Below are 17,469 nucleotides of genomic sequence, written 5' to 3'. Positions count from 1 at the left end.
AACACTATAGATCCAGAGGCCACATTGTAGACAGGGCAGAGACTGGAAGGGATGAGTTGAGAAGAAGGCAGATGGATGCACATATCTTTCTCTTCTATCTCTTTGGAGATTCCCAGCTGGGCAGAGTTATCTTTTCCTCAGGTCTCTTATCTCTGTTTGTGTCCTCTCTGCTGCTGCCTTCATACAAACACATTGGGGAAGATGTGGCCAGAAAATTCCCTGTAGTGGAGTCATGCTGCTAGGAAATGCTGGGATCAATAACTGTTGCATAAATGCAGGGTTTCCAATTCCATGGAAAGTTAGATTTTTGGACTTTGCCTGTGACTTGTTTCTTGGAGATTTCTTCATGTAGTTTGTCCCATCAAAAGGGTGTATGGATGAGAGAGAGTCTCTATATAGATTTCTCCCTCTCCTGGAGATTTTCCCATGGCATCATTGACTCAGGCCATAAAGTGCTTTCTCTGTGTTCTAAGAGAACATTTTTCTCCTATATTCATGTTGATAGAATGTGATCTGCCCACTACTGGCAGGTGAGCTTGATGATGATGATAGATCATCTGTCTTCAACGACTGACTGTAGTGGGGAGTTTTATTTGACTCACATTTTGCTGATGAGGTCCTGATTTTGTTAATATACTGTATATTGAATGTTTTGGTCAGCCTTTTATTTTTGACCTGGAACGATATAGACAAATGTCTGTTTGAAAAATGACAATAATACTGCAGCAAGGAAAAGCTTATTTTCAGACTGCTGGCTGTTTTTCATGAATCTTGCAAATATCTCCCTCTTCTTCTTTTGCCTTACAAAATCAATAGAAAATAAGCACACACAATTCTAGTGCAACTTTTTCAATTATTTCTGTCAACAAACTACTACAGTGGCTCTGCACCTCTGGGCACACATGGGCATCTATTTGGAATGAATGTATGTTTTTCAGTTTAGTAAAGCAGCAGATCACAAGCCGAGAAGCATCCATTTAAAATACATTTGGGGATGAATTCATTGAGTTTTATTGCTCAAGGTAGTGAGTGACAGCACTGATCGGAGAAGTTCATATAGGCATTGCATGGGCTTTGTCAAACAACTTAGCCAATTCATCTAATATATACACCCTGCATCTCTTTTAATATGTGTGCTTTCCTAAGCAGAACATACCCACTATGCCAAATTGCTCATTGCTTATTTACACAAATATCTCCCAGTATCTAAATGGAAATCATCAAGCTCAGCTCATCTTCTAAAATGCATGAATAGCTGTAAATGGGATAACTGCAATGTGAATAAATAAAACACATGAAAATTAGCCAGTTCTACAGAGAAGAGAAATCCGTTAACATACTGTCACGTATTTCAAGTCTCAAGCCTTGACTGATTGCCTTCTTCATTTACAAAGTTCACTTTGGCTATTGTTTGAAGTTTTGGGAGAAATAAAATGTTAGAAAATGTGTTTTTTTCCAAGCACTGTAGCTAGATACTTGCTAGAGGCTTGAACTGCAGTGAACAAACACCTCTTGGCTTGTTTGGAAAAAGTGCATGACCTCACTGGCACTGGCATTTGTCTGTTATGTTTGGGATGAAAGCCAGCCTGAAAACTGCCAACGTTTATACAATATATTGGTATTTAGAGATTCATTTGTTTTATCGGAAAGTAAGAGCAGTCTGGGAGAGAGACTATGAGCCCCACACATAACAGGAAATTTCAGACACATTTAAGACCCCTCGACACCATGTAGACCCCCACCCTTTGGAAAGTTCTGTTTTAAATAAAATGCTCCCTGGGCTCTCACACTGGTTTGCCAGATGTGGTTTTTCAGTCTTTTAGAGCTATAATTGTGTCCCAAACCAATTTCTTTTATAGCTTTGCTTATACCTATAGCTAAATATTTAAGAGTTCAATTGTGTCTGTTGAAAGAAGCCAATGCACAGAAGAACCTGGGGTGGGCACACTTCCCCCCTGGAGATGATGGGAGGTATTATACCTTTACAAAGGCACAATTCCTCATAGGCCTTAAAGAAAATGCCCTTTTTATGCTCATGTTTCAAGTGTAGTAAGTATTCTCCCTAGATTGCCAATGCATATTCTACTACACAGATAGTCCCTTATGATCCTGATAACAGCATGGGCTGGAGTACTCAAAATCCATTATCGGGAGAAAGATTCCTTAAATAGTGTCCCTAAGTGGACTCGTGTCCACTTCACATGTACATGTGCCCTCATCTGTCATTGATTGGAGACTTTTGGTAATGTCTGTTCAAAAAGAAGAGGAGACGTGGCACACTACCTATCTTTGTGTCCTAGTTAGTGTTGGATGAATCACACTCTGCTCCTTCTAAACTGCCTCAGCCTGAGGTTATGTCTACAGCCTGACTTAGGGGTGTGACTTTTTCACGGAGTTAGTGCAAGTATAAATAGCAGCGTAGCATGGGTAGTTAGCTGGGCCTGAGTGCATATCCACCTGACACTGGCACAGCTAAGATGTGCCTGTACTGCTGCACTATTCATGCGACTCCAGGTGCAATGCTGTGTATATTTGCTGTAGGCTGCTAAGCACTAGCTTGTGTATGTGTATGTGAACCAGCGGGGGAAAAAAATCACATCATGTGATTATAGCATAGACAGACTGAGACAGAGCAACTTGCGATGCCCACTTCTTAGTTTTGTTAGCTTGTGGAACATTTCTTTATCTTTAGAGAGCAGTTTTGATAGTTTCTCAGATTGAACATAGTTTGGGAGGGTCATCTTTCCCCTTTTCCCCATGCCAGTTCCTGAAGTTCATTTTTCTCTCTTCTTGGATAGGCCCAAATGCCCTGGATTTAATACTACTGTCAGGGCTATTCCTCTGAGTGCAGAAGATGAGGGCCTTAAATACTTTGCCTTTATAGGCTCTGCTTACAAAAGCTCCCTAGAGTCACAGATGCACCGTCTCTGAGGAAAAAAAAAGCTGCCATCATCAAGTGATTTAACCCTGAAAACAAACAGGAGGGAACACTTGAATTCCTTCCCCAGAGGTACTCCCCAGCTCTTTTGCGCCAAGGGTATGTCTACACTACAGCGCTAATTCGAATGGATCCAGACTAAAAAACTAATTCAAATTAGCGTTTTGCTACTTCGAACTAGCATATCCACATTAAGTGGACCCTGAACTGGGGTTAAGGATGGCTGGAAGCAGTGCCAGCAGGGCATCAGAGGAGGACTTAGAGCGTGGAGCTGCTGCCTCAGGCTAGCCGAGGGCTGTGCTTAAAGGGACCCGACCCCCACTCGGGACAGACAGTTCTCAGGGGTGCCCCGCTTGCAAAGCAGTCCTGGCTTGGAGTGCCTTGAGTGCCCACACTGGGCACATCACAGCACTCGGCCATCAGACCGGCTGCACTTGCCGCAGGCTGCCATCTGGGGAGAGGGAGCAATTGGGGGGCTGCAGGAGAGCTTCCACCCCCAGAAGCCTGCAGAGCCAGCCCAGTCCTCCCCATCAGGGGCTCGTACCCCATTCCTCCCTCACCTCCTTCCACTTACCATTCCCTAGCCCCCCTTCTTGATGTACAAAATAAAGAAAACGTGTGATCAAAAATAGAATCTCTCTTTATTGAACAAAACTTGGGGAGACTGGGAAAAGGAGGTGGAAGAGGGGAAGAGAGAGGCTGGGAAAGGGGAGGGCAACTACAATGATCAGGGGTTTGGAACAGGTCCCATATGAAGAGATTGGGACTTTTCAGTTTAGAAAAGAGGAGACTGAGGGGGGATAAGATAGAGGTCTATAAAAGCACGAGTTGGGTGGAGAGGGTGCATCAAGAAAAGTTCTTCTTTAGTTCCCATAATAGAAGGACTAGAGGACACCAAAAGAAAGGAATGGGTAGCAGGCTTCAAACTAGTAACAGAAAGTTGTTCTTCACAAAGCAAAGAGTCAGCCTGTGAAACTCCTTGCTGCAGGAGGCTGTGAAGGCTAGAACCAGAACCGAGTTTAAAGAGAAGTGAGATAAAATGATGGAGGTTGGGTCCAGGGAGTGGTATTAGCCAGGGGGTAGGAGTGGTGTCCCTGCCCAAAGTTTGTGGAAGGCTGGAGAGGGATGGCACGAGACAAATGGCTTGGTCACTGTCTTCGGTCCATCCCCTCCAGGGTTCCTAGGGTTGGCCGCTGTTGGCAGACAGGCTACTGGGCTAGATGGACCTTTGGTCTGACCCAGTACGGCCATTGTAAGCTCAGGGCTCAGGGTCGGGGGTCTCAGTGGACCACCTTGATTTTCATGCACACCTGCTCCTGGGTGGCCAGGCTGGCAGCTCTCCTGCCCTAGACGGCCACTTTTCTGTGCCTAGTGCGGAGGTCATGGACAAGGTCCACGATGTCCACACTAGACCAGGCGGGTGCCCGCCTCTTGCGGTCCCAGGCAAGCTCCCGGGAGCCGCCAGCCTGGTCCCAGGAAGAGGGGGAGGGCTGGGGGGCATCGGGTGGCTGGTTCGAGCCGTGCCAGGTGCAGGGTCTGCTAGCTGGGTGCTGGCAGGCTTGCACCTGGCACGGGCACCGTAGCTAGCCCGTGCCCCTTTAAGAGGTCCGGGGCCGGGAGGGGGGCAATAGAGTTTCCCTGGTGTTGGCCAGAGTGGCCACCAGGGAAAGCTGCGGAGGGCTAGCCTCCCACTAGTTCGAATTAAGGGGCTACACACCCCTTAATTCGAACTAGTAAGTTCGAACTAGGCTTAGTCCTCGTAGAATGAGGTTTACCTAGTTCGAACTAAGCGCTCCGCTAGTTCGAATTAAGTTTGAACTAGCGGAGCGCTAGTGTAGCGCCTATCAAAGTTAATTCGAACTAACATCCATTAGTTCGAATTAACTTTGTAGTGTAGACATACCCCAAGAGAGCTTGAAAAACAAGCTGCAGTCTCTGGTAGCTGACTGCTCAGTCTTAGGTAGGCATGTGCACTTGCACGCATGCGCACACGCACGCGCACGCGCACGCACACACATACACACACACTCACACGTTACTTTCCAGGACACAAGAATCAAATCATTGCCCTAAAAAGGTGATTTTTATTAACAAAACGAAAGTTATAGTTGATAAAGCATACTTGGTTGCTAGGTGTAAAACAAATTGAAACACCGAGAAAATCTCTGGGAACAACTCTTAGGGTATGTCTACACTACCACCCTAGTTCGAACTAGGGTGGTAATGTAGACATACCGCAGTTGCAAATGAAGACCGGGATTTGAATTTCCCAGCCTTCATTTGCATAAGCCGGCCGGCGCCATTTTTAAATGCCGGCTTGTTCGAACCCAGTGCCGCCCGGCTACACGCGGCACGGGTTAGATTGTTCGAACTAGCAAGCCATTCCGAACTATCTGTATGCCTTGTGGAACGAGGCTCCCTGGCTCCCTGCCAATACCTTTGCTAGCTACCTGAGTTTAACCCTTCAGTCACTGGGTATTGGCCAGCACTCCTTTTATCCATCACAACTACATAATTTTCGGGGAGTCTACTCCTGCTAGCGATGGCCATTCTAGCTGTCTTCTTTATTTAGGGGTCATGTATGGCCAGTCTAAGTATTGAATCTGTATTGGATTTAGGAGTAGGTCTAGAAAGAATGAAGATAAAAACTTGTGATGGAGTGTTCTATGTGGTTTTCATCAGATCCAGGACCAGGCTCTCCCTTTATGTAGCAGAAGAGAGAAACAAGAGTGCTCTGTCAATTTCCTCTGCAGCCCACTTGGGATAGAATTGTGGGAGACAACTTTAAGGCTAACAGAGCTTTAATGGGGTGCCCAGATGGGGCAGAGTAGGTTGAAGTAGGTCAGTTAACTCTGAATGTGGCACGTGGAGGAGAGATCAGTAAAAGCATAATGAAAGATGAAGCTCAGCTGAGGAGGAGCAGGTTGGGCCTCTATAAAAGAATGAGAACAGAAGTGGGCTGCAGGGAGAGACTCTGCAGTCATTCCCTCTGGGCAGAGAGGTGGGTAGGAGAAAGCCCAGTGGAGGAGTAAAAGCTTAGGTATCCTATCCCTGTGGGAAGGGTTCACCTGGAGGAGTTGCAAAGAATGCCCAAGGAAGGCAGAGTTGAAAAAACCCAGGGAACGAACAGTGAGGGTAGAGATTATGTAAATGATGGCTGCCAACTAAGAGTTCCTGAGCTGGAATCCAGAGTTGTCAGTGGATGGGGGTTCCCCACTAGCCACTGGGAGGTGGCATTGGTCAGTACATGGAGTCTTTGGGGACCATCTCTCCTGTTTTCAACGATCCTGGGAATAGATCATTTCAAACACATGTGTTTTTTGAGGTTGTAATATTGGGCTACTCCATCCCACCTGCAACCTCCCTTCTCCATACCTTTTCAGGGACACATGAACATCTTCTGAAACACGAAGTTTTATCTCTCCTTCACACAGGAACCATAGAACCTGTACCTACTCAATATGGAGGGTGTGTGTGTGTGTGTGTGGAGGGGGAGGTTCTATTCTGAGTACTTTCTGGTTCCCAAAAAGAAGAATAGATGGAGGTCTATCTTAGATCTCAGGATGTTAAGTACTTTCCTCAAAATGCAAAAGTTCAGGATGGTGACTCACTAAACTATAATACTTTCTCTAGATCCAAGGGGTTAGATCTTAGCTTCTTGACCTATATTTTCATATTGTGATGCAATCAACCCACAAGATGTTTCCATGCTTAATCTTTGGTCAGCAGCATGTTCAATACTGATTGCCCCAGTCTGTCTATCATCTCCAGAGTCCTTACAAATGTGTATAGTGGTCTTCACCTGCATCAAAGACTGGCTTCTCATAGCATTTTCTTACACCCTTAACCTGCAAGAAGTCCTTAGCTTTATTTTGTGTGCTACAGCTTGGCTGTGTCTAGACTGGCAAGTTTTTCCGCAAACTCAGCTGCTTTTGTGGAAAAACTTGCCAGCTGTCTACACTGGCCACTTGAATTTCCACAAGAACACTGACTTCCTACTGTAAGAAATCAGTGCTTCTTGCGGAAATACTCTGCTGCTTCCGTTCGGGCAAAAGCCCTCTTGCGCAAATCATTTGCGCAAGAGGGCCAGTGTAGACAGCACAGTACTGTTTTGTGCAAAAAAGCCCCGATGGCTAAAATGGCGATCGGGGCTTTTTTGCGCAAAAGTGCGTCTAGATTGGCACGGACACTTTTCCGCAAAAAGTGCTTTTGCGGAAAAGTGTCCGTGCCAATGTAGATGCTCTTTTCCGCAAATGCTTTTAATGGAAAATTTTTCCGTTAAAAGCATTTGCGGAAAATCATGCCAGTCTAGACGTAGCCCTTTCCGTTTGACAGAGAAAAGTCCACTCTGATGCCAATTCAACCTATAGAATTTTGGGAGCCACCTCAAATACCCAGACATGCAGGGCTTGCTTATCAGTGGGCAGACTCATTGAACCTCATTTCTCAGGTTCAAATAAACTCCCAGAAAACAACCAAAAATGTGTTTTGCAACCTCTAGGTAATGTTGCATACCACCTTACACCTTGGTTGTGTACATCCTGGGGTGCAGACTGTTTACACTTCCAACAAGCACTGTATTGGCATATTATTTTTGATTTCTCAGGAGTTCTAGACACTCCTAATTGGTGGAAGGAGCCATGCAGTGTATGAATGTTAGTCCCATTCATTCTTCAACACCCCTACTTCAACTATAGTTACAGATGCAGCTCTCATTGGGTGAAGAGCTCATCTTCCAAATCATATTATTCTAGGACAATGGACCATTCAAGAATCCATTCTCCACATTAACCTACTGGTACTCAGAGCAATCAGATACACCAGCAAACATTTGCTTCCTGTGATCAAAGGCCAATACATCAAGATATGATTGGTAGACAACATATCCAATATAAATTGCATGGGAGTAGCAAGTGCCTTCCCCCCCTTTTTGCAGACTCAGTAGAGCTATTAAACTGGTGCATAGCCCATCAGATCCTCATCTTGGCTTCATAATCACCAGGACTTTAGGGGTGCGACTACACAGCAGGGCTTAACTCAAAATAAACTATGCAAATTTGAGCTACATCAATTGTGTAGCTTATTTCGAAATAGCTTATTTCAAAATTGGGTATGTCTACACAACACTTTTTTTCAAAATAGAGCACTCTTCCTCTGACTTCCCTTACTTCTCATACGATGAGGGTTACAGGAGTCAGAGTAAGAAGTCCTCCAGCTTGACAGTATTTTGACATTATTTCCAAATAACTGCCTGCTGTGTAGACATAACATTAGTGGCTGTTTACTCAAAGAATTTATGAGTATGATGTTTTAATGACTGATCTTCCTCACACCATCTTTCATAAATATATAGTGTCTTGGTCACATTCCTGCTTTTTTACTCAAGGTACCTTTGGACTTTCACAAAAAGCCAGGCAATTCAACTTCTGGTTTATACCTCAAGCTAGAGAAGAAGCTACTCTTCACACCATAAATATCAGAAAAGTGTGGGCCACTTACTTGGAAAGGATTATTAAACCCTTCAGAGTCTCTCCCAGACTGTGATTTGTGGGCAGAGTTAGAGGGCCCTTATCTCACAAAAGACTCTACAGTAGGGTTTCTAGCTGTATTCTTTCTTGCTACAAGGTGACTAATGTTCAACCTCCTCCTTGGGTCATAGTCCACTCTAACAGATCATAAACTTTTGTGTGAGAGAAGGAACTGAAGGCAGTTCATCCTGAACTGCCCTATATACCAGGGTGGGCAATAATTCTCTTAAGGGGGGCACTTAATTAATTTGGATAGGTAATCACAGGCTGGCTCCATCCCAGAGGGGGAGGAGTCTGGGACAGAAATTGTGAGGCCTGGGGGCTAGCCTTCCCCCATAGTTGTCTGGGGTTAGAGGCTTTGAATTAAAAACACAGCAAAGGGCTCACGACTCCAGGCCCTGCTGCTACCACGTTCTCTGTCAGCTGCCCAGGGTTGTTAAAACTATTTAAAGGTCTCAAGGCTATGGTCTCTGCCGGGGTAGTGTTGTGAATGGGAGCTGTGAGCCATTTAAAAAGGATCTGGCTGCCTGAGCCACTGCCTGGAAATTCAGTGGCACAGGTAGCAGGCTATAAACAGAAAGCAGCCATATGCTGTCCATGGGCAGGATCCAAGTGTTAGGTGGGCTGGATCTGGCCTGAGACTGCATCTTGCCTAGCCCTGATACATACATATTCTTGGTACAAGTTATGGAGATAGCTAGAGTGTATGTGTGGACCAAATGAGGATCGCTACCTAAAGTTTGCGTTCAAAGATGCAAACCTAAACTGAAGCACTGTTAGGGAAAACATTTCAAAGAATTCCAGGTTAGTGTGTGCTAGTGAGGGAAGGAATCCCTGTTTATTTTTAGAATCAGTACTTATGCATTTAGAAAGTCAGCTGATTATTATTCAGATAACATAACTTTATGTAAATTTTTAAAATGCAAAGCCATTGTTTGAAAAGGAAACCGCCATGTGACTTTTCCAACCAGTTAACAGTTTCTAGCTGCGGTTTGCTTCTATATAACTGTTGTTTAGGTCTGCATGTTTGGGCTTTAGGCTTTAGACTCTAGCACTGCTGCCTACTGTTTTGAAGTAGCTCTTTATGTGTGAAAGGGCTACTTCAAAACAGTAGGCAGCAGTGCTAGAGTCTAAAGCCTAAAGCTCAAACATGCAGACCTAAACCAACAAATCTTTCCCACACAAAGGCTTCGCATTGCCCTTTTATTAAATTTTAAATTGTTTGGAAAGCATCTTTTTTCATGAATGTCACATTAGTCATTGTCTCTGCTTTCAATACATGATGTATATATTTACAGTCATATTTCCTCTCCTTGAAGATTTTTCTATAACGAAAGTTAGAAATCAGCTTAAGATAAAAGGCTGTCATCACAGGGGTCCCTTCCTCAATATTGTATCACTGTCTGACCTAGTTGTAATGAACATACAGACCTCCATTGGTCTCCAGTTAATAAACAGACATATTCATTCTGTGTTACCTAGGGTCACCAAAGAGTGTCTCCTTAAGGACTGGGCTGAAGTATATACTCCTGGAAGAACTGGTACCTATACCACAGGAACATTCCTTGCTGTAAAGTTTTTGTGGATGGAGGGATACTATATCAAGAATTATTGCTCTGAAATATTTACATTTGCTGGGTCTCTGAAAGGATGTCTGTCATAGTTCTGTACTGTAAATAAAACATGAAATGATACTGATCTTAAGTCATGAATTTGAGTTAAAAGTGTTCTTTTTTAATGTCTGTGGCACTCTGCACCCCAGCGTGCTCATTCCTAGGTGACCAGGTTACCCTCAATCACGCTCCCACGACACCTGTTTCATCCCCACGGTTTCTTACATCCAGTTCAAGAGTCGCTTTCTGCACACAGCATAGCAACTCTGACCCCGGGGAGGAAGGGGGACCTAGGCCCACCCACTCTCCAGGTCCTGACCCAGGGCCCTAAGGACAGGGATCCTTCCCCGTTCCGGTTGGTGGGGCGTTATCCCTAAATACACCAACCCTCGGGCATCCACTCAGCCATACCCTGGGTCACTTCCTTCCCCCAAGCCCTCGCCAGGCTTTGCTCACCTCGCCTCCTTGCTGGTTTCCTCCCTCCCCTTCTCCGGGTATGTCTACACTACAAAGTTAGTTCGAACTAACGGACGTTAGTTCGAACTAACTTTAATAGGTGCTACACTAGCGCTCCGCTAGTTCGAATTTGAATCGAACTAGCAGAGCGCTTAGTTCGAACTAGGAAAACCTCATTTTACGAGGACTAACGCCTAGTTCGAACTAGCTAGTTCGAACTAAGGGCTGTGTAGCCCTTTAGTTCGAACTAGTGGGAGGCTAGCCCTCCCCAGGTTTCCCTGGTGGCCACTCTGGCCAACACCAGGGAAACTCTATGCCCCCCTCCCGGCCCCGGACCCCTTAAAGGGGCACGGGCTGGCTACGGTGCCCGTGCCAGGTGCAAGCCTGCCAGCACCCAGCTAGCAGACCCTGCACCTGGCACGGCACAGAGCCACCCACCCGATGCCCCCCAGCCCACCCCCTCTTGCCGGGACCAGGCTGGCGGCTCCCGGGAGCTTGCCCTGGACCGCAAGAGGCGGGCACCTTCCTGGGCTAGTGCGGACATCGTGGACCTTGTCCACGATCTCCGCACTAGGCACAGGAAAGTGGCCGTCTAGGGCAGGAGAGCTGCCAGCCTGGCCACCCAGGACCAGGTGTGCATGAAAATCAAGGGGGTCCACTGAGACCCCCGACACTGAGCCCTGAGCTTACAATGGCCGTACTGGGTCAGACCAAAGGTCCATCTAGCCCAGTAGCCTGTCTGCCGACAGAGGCCAACCCTAGGGACCCTGGAGGGGATGGACCGAAGACAATGACCAAGCCATTTGTCTCGTGCCATCCCTCTCCAGCCTTCCACAAACTTTGGGCAGGGACACCACTCCTACCCTCTGGCTAATAGGACTCCATGGACCCAACCTCCATCACTTTATCTCACTTCCCTTTAAACTCTGTTCTAGTTCTAGCCTTCACAGCCTCCTGCAGCAAGGAGTTCCACAGGTTAACTATTTGCTTTGTCAAGAAGAACAACTTTCTCTTACTACTTTGAAGCCTGCTACCCATTCCTTTCCTTTGGTGTCCTCTAGTCCTTCTTTATGGGAACTCAGGAAGAACTTTTCTGAATGCACCCTCTCCACCCAACCCCTGCTTTTAGAGACCTCTATCCTGTCCCCCCTCCGTCTCCTCTTTTCTAAGCTGAACAGTCCCAGTCTCTGTAGCCTCTCTTCATCTGGGACCTGTTCCCAACCCCTGATCATGTTAGTTGCCCTCCCCTCTCCCAGCCTTTCTCTTCCCCTCTCCAACCTCCTTTTCCCAGTCTCCCCCAGTTTTTTTTCAATAAAGACAGAGTCAATGTTGGAAGAAACGTTATCTTTATTTTGTACATCAATAAGAAGGGGGGCTAAGGAAGGGTAAGTGGAAGGAGGTGAGGGAGGAATGGGGTATGAGCCCCCGATGGGGAGGACTGGGCTGGCTCTGCGGGCTTCTGGGGGTGGAAGCTCTCCTGCAGCCCCCCAATTACTCCCTCTCCCCAGATGGCAGCCTGCGGCAAGTGCAGCTGGGCTGATGGCCGAGTGGTGTGATGTGCCCAGTGTGGGCACTCAGGGCACTCCAAGCCAGAACTTCTTTGCAAGCGGGGCACCCCTTAGAACTGTGTGTCTGGGGTGGGGGTCGGGACCCTTTAAGCGCAGCCCTCGGCTAGCCTGAGACAGCATCTCCATGCTCTAAGTCCTCCTTTTATGCCCTGCCGGCACTGCTTCCGGCCATCCTTAAGCCCTGTTCAGAGTCCACTCAATGTGGACTTGCTAGTTCGAACTAGCAAAACGCTAGTTCGAACTAGTTTTTAGTTCTAGACGCGTTAGTTCGAACTAGCTTAGTTCGAATTAACTAATTCGAACTAAGTTAGGGTATGTCTACACTAGAAAGTTAGTTCGAACTAACGGACGTTAGTTCGAACTAACTTTCCTATGCGCTACACTAGCGCTCCGTTAGTTCGAACTTAATTCGAACTAACGGAGCGCTTAGTTCGAACTAGGTAAACCTCATTTTACGAGGACTAACGCCTAGTTCGAACTAGCTAGTTCGAACTAAGGGCTGTGTAGCCCTTTAGTTCGAACTAGTGGGAGGCTAAGGCTTCCCAGGTTTCCCTGGTGGCCACTCTGGCCAACACCAGGGAAACTCTATTGCCCCCCTCCCGGCCCCGGAGCCCTTAAAGGGCCACGGGCTGGCTACTCACTTTGTGCCAGTTGCAAGGCTGCAAGCACCCGTGCCTGCACAGCCTGCACCTGCCACACAATGAGCCAGCCATCCGAGGGCTCCCAGCCCTCCACTGCTCCCCACGACCAGCCTGGCGGCTCCCGGGAGCCTGCCCGGGGGCGCAAAAGGCGGGCGCCCGCCTGGTCAAGTGTGGAGATCGTGGACCTCATCGAGGTTTGGGGGGAAGCCTCAAATGTCCACGATCTCCGCACTAGCCACCGGAACGCGGCCGTCTATGGACGCATGGCTGCCAGCCTGGCCGCCAGGGGCCACCAGCGCAGCCGGGAGCAGGTGCGCTGCAAGATTAAAGACTTGCGGCAGTCCTACTCCCGGGCCTGCCTGCCAGGGGCTGACCCGGAGGCCTGCCCCCACTTCCATGCCCTGGACCGCATCCTGGGGCCTCATGCCGTCCCTGCCCCCCGGGACGTGATTGACCCCGGGGCAGAGGGACCGCTCCTGGACACCGAGGAGGAGGAAGAGGGCTCTGAGAGCCAGGAGCCTGCCGCCAGCCTTCCCAGGACCCGGGACCCCCGAGGCACCCCACAGAGCCGCTCGCCTGCATCATCAGAGGCCGGGGAGGCGTCCACCTGTGAGTACCCTCGTGTTCCCCTTATGTGTACGGGGGGCTGGGGCGAGAGGGAGCCCCGGGACCGTGCGCCTGGGCCTTGCCCACCACGGAGCAGCAGCTGGGGATCCTGCAGGGGCCCTGGCCTTGCAGAGGGGAGATGGGTTTCACACACCTGGGCCCCTGGGGTAATTGACCGCTGGTCTTCTTGCACCACAGCTGCAGCACCGGGGCCTGCAGGGCGCACCACACCGCCTGCAGCAGCCGCCCGCGCCCGGGCAAGCAGGACAGCCAGGAACCAGGAGGACTACCAGAGGCGGCATCTCCGGTTCCTGGACCGACAGCTCCGTCTCCAGGACCACTGGGTCCAGGAGGACCTCAGGCTGCGCCAGAGGAGTCTGGAGGCCCTGGAGGAGCAGGGCCGTGCCCTGCGAGGCCACCTCCAGAGCCTGCTGGACCGCTTTCCATTTCCTCCTCCCCCTGCTCTCCCTCTTGCTCCCCCTCTTGCTCCCCCTCTTGCTCCCCCTGCTCCTCCTGCTTCCCCTCCTGCTTCCGCTCCTGCTTCCTCCACACCCCCTGTCCTCTCTGCCCCCCCCTCCACAACCATTCCCCACCGACGCCCCCGGACCCGCAGTGTGGCGAGACGGGAGAGGCACCCAGACTCCCACCCCTCAGCTTTCCTTTCCCTTCCTCCCTTCCCTCCCCTCCCCTTCCAGCTCCCTCGTCCCAGGTTTCCCCCTCCCTTCTCCCACCTTCATTCCTCCCTCCCCCACCCCAGTTCTCTGAAATAAACAGACGTTTTTGTTTGAAAAACAGGTGTCTTTATTGTACAGTAGATAGAGAGGGGAAGGGGGGGGGGTAGGGTGGAAGAAGGCCCCGGTGGGGCATGCAGGGAGAGGTCAGTCCTCCTCCTCCTCCACCTGGAAGCTCTCCCGCAGGGCTTCCCGGATCCGGATGGCCCCCCGCTGGGCTTCCCGGACGGCGGCGGTGCGGGGCTGACCGTAGTGTCCAGCCATGCGGTCAGCCTCAGCCATCCAGGCTGGCAAGAAAGCCTCCCCCTTCCGCTCACACAAATTGTGGAGCACACAACATGCCGCCACCACGGGAGGGATGTTGTGCTCGGCCAGGTCCAGACGGGTGAGGAGGCATCGAAAGCGGGCTTTCAGTCGCCCGAAGGCCCCCTCCACCACGATGCGGGCCCTGCTCAGCCTGTTATTGAAGGCCTGGCGGGAGGGATTGAGGTGCCCCGTGTAGGGCTTCATGAGCCAGGGCTGCAGTGGGTAGGCGGCATCCCCCACCAGGCACACGGGCATGTCCACGTCCCCGACCCTGATGTGGCGGTCGGGGAAGAAGGTCCCGTCCTGCAGCCGCTGGCACACGGAGGAGTTCCGGTACACCCGTGCGTCGTGTGCTTTGCCGGACCAGCCCACATTTATGTCCGTGAACTGTCCCCGGTGGTCACACACGGCCTGCAGGATGACGGAGAAGTACCCCTTGCGGTTCACGTACCGGGACGCCTGGTGTTCCGGGGCACGGATGGGGATGTGCGTCCCGTCGATGGCCCCCCCGCAGTTGGGGAAGCCGAGGGCGCCGAATCCCCGGATGACGGCGTCCGGGTCGGCGAGGCGGACCACCCTGCGGAGCAGCACCCGGTTGATGGCCTTGACCACCTGCGGAGAGAGACACAGCAAAGCGTCAATCAGTGGGGCGCCCGGGTGGCTGGGAGCATTCATGCCCTGGCAGTGCCCCGCGCCCCACTCCCGGAAGCAACCCCCCTGGCGGCGTGTAGTACGGCCGGGACAGCCCGACCCCTCCGGTGCGGGGCGCCTTCGCCTCCTCCCGCCCCCCCCCTTTGTCCCTGGGGCGGCCCATCCCCTCCTCGCAGCCCCCTCCCCCCGGCTCGGTGGCTGACGAGCGCCGTACCTGCATGAGCACTGCTCCGACAGTGGATCTCCCCACGCCGAACTGGTTCCCGACGGATCGGTAGCTGTCCGGCGTGGAGAGCTTCCAGAGGGCGATGGCCACCCGCTTCTGGAGGGGGATGGCGGGCCTCATGCGAGTGTCCCTTCTTTGCAGGGCAGGGGCGAGCCACTCGCAGAGCTCCAGGAAGGTGTCCCTCCTCATCCTAAAGTTCTGGGTCCACTGTCGGTCGTCCCAGTGCTCCAGGACGATGCGGTCCCACCAGTCGCTGCTGGTGTCCAGACGCCAGATGCGGCGGGGCACGCCGGTGCCGGGGCGCCGCCGCGGCTCCTCCACGGCCCCCAGGGCGGCCAGGCGGAGAGGCAGGGGGCTGACGTTCCCCAGGTGGTGCCAGGCAGCCTCGAGCCATTGCTGGCAGGCTTGCAGCAGCAAGTCCAGAACGTGCACCAGAAGGTGCAGGGCGAGCCGTGGCTCCATGTTGCCACCTGCGGCGGCCCCCCCCGAAGGGAAGCACCGACACAGACGGGCACAGAGACCGACGCTTTGCTGTCCCTCGGCGAGGTTGGCAAGCAAGCAGGAAAAGCTGAGAACCGGCTGTCCAGGGGGGGTCCCTTTAAGCACGAGCCTCAGATAGCCTCAGACAGCAGCCACACAAAGCAACTGCTGACCTGATGCCCTGCCAGAACCGGTTTCAGCTGCCCTTAAATGCCCCCCTGCGTCCAATCAGTGTGGACGCGCTAGTTCGAACTAGCAAAACGCTAGTTCGAACTAGTTTTTAGTTCTAGATGCGCTAGTTCGAACTAGCTTAGTTCGAATTAACTAATTCGAACTAAGTTAGTTCGAACTAGCGCTGTAGTGTAGACGTACCCTTAGTTCGAACTAACTTTGTAGTGTAGACATACCCTCCTTCTGGTGCCCCCTGTTTTATTTCCCATGTCCTTTGTGCCCCGCCCTTCACGCTTGCGCCGCCCCTCTTTCTTATGTGCCCCGTCACCTTCTTCCCAGATGTGCTTCCCATCAAGCCCTGCCCCCACCTCCTATCATCGGCAGTCTCTGACCTGGGCGCCACCGAGGCTCCTCCTGGTCGCGTTACAACGCGGTTCGCCGGTGAAATGCTCCCCCTCCCTGGTCTATGCGCCGCAGAAGCGACGCCATTTCAGCCGCTCCACAGCTCTATAATAAAGTCAAAAAAGAGTATGCTCTCTCAGGATCATACACCAAGGCTACGTCTACACTGGCACCCTTTCTGGAAATGCTTAAAACGGAACAGTTTTCCATTATAAGTATTTCTGGAAAAAGCGCGTCTACATTAGCAGGATGCTTTTCCGGAAAAGCACTTTTCCCGGAAAAGCGTCCATGGCCAATGTAGACGCGCTTTTCCGCATGGTCATTTTCGCGATCAGGGCTTTTTTTGCGGAAAAGACTACTGTGCTGTCTACACTGGCCCTTTTCCAGAACAGTTTTTCCGGAAAAGGACTTTTGCCTGAATGGGAGCAGCATAGTTTTTCCGGAAAAACAATGACGATGTGCAGCCAGTGTAGAAAGATGGCAAGTTATTCCGGAAAAGCGGCTGCTTTTCTGGAATAAGTGACCAGTGTAGACACAGCCCAAGTAGAGTTTCATGAACCTGGGATTACTCAGAATTTTCCAATTTGTTGAGCAGACAGTTATTGCCACTAAATCCCCAAGGCTCACTAAAATCTGTGATGGTGTTGAAAGATTACTGGATTTGCATTGAGGAGAAAACAGCGTGGCTTTATAGCAGATCTGAAAGTAGGGTGGCATGGTGTACCAATAAGGAAGTGGCTGAATCTGTGTAAATAATCCCACACAGTATGGTACATCATATCAGCAAACCATTTAGAGCTGGTACAACGCACCTGGAAGACACCATCTCACCCCAGTACCTCTATGGAGCTGCCTTTTAGGACAACAGAGCTAGGGTGGGGCTGCTGGCATTCTGCTCCTTTCCCCATGTGCTCTTCCCCTCCCAGTAGGGAAAGAGCAGAACCCACAGGCATGTCCTATACAGAATGGCATGGCTGTCACTATATAGTGCCAGAGGAGATGCAACTCTATGGAAACAAAGGGCTGGGTGTTGGGGATCTGGCTCCTTTTCCCACTGGGAGGGGCCACAGGTAAAATAACAGAATATTGGCAGCTCCTCCAGCTGTACTGCCCCAGTCTCCCCCTCTCCCCCATGTAATGTGGGATGGGGAG

The 17,469-nt window shown here is 50.6% G+C and overlaps 1 long non-coding RNA gene across 1 annotated transcript in view; it reads left to right on the top strand.

The window, feature by feature from the left end:
- LOC112547841 (uncharacterized) overlaps positions 1-10,158 on the top strand; it is an 88,327-nt gene extending 78,169 nt beyond the window's left edge. The window contains exon 4 of the long non-coding RNA XR_003091646.3: positions 9,949-10,158. This is a non-coding gene — a long non-coding RNA (uncharacterized LOC112547841). The remainder of the gene's footprint in view (positions 1-9,948) is intronic.
- Positions 10,159-17,469: the final 7,311 nt, after the last annotated feature.

The sequence above is a fragment of the Pelodiscus sinensis genome, chromosome 7 (assembly GCF_052426305.1).
Source record: "Pelodiscus sinensis isolate ZL-2025 chromosome 7, ASM5242630v1, whole genome shotgun sequence".
Lineage (NCBI taxonomy): Eukaryota > Metazoa > Chordata > Testudines > Trionychidae > Pelodiscus > Pelodiscus sinensis.
The sequence above is the reverse complement of the archived record's forward strand: the minus strand, read 5'-3'. Positions and strand labels throughout refer to the sequence as shown.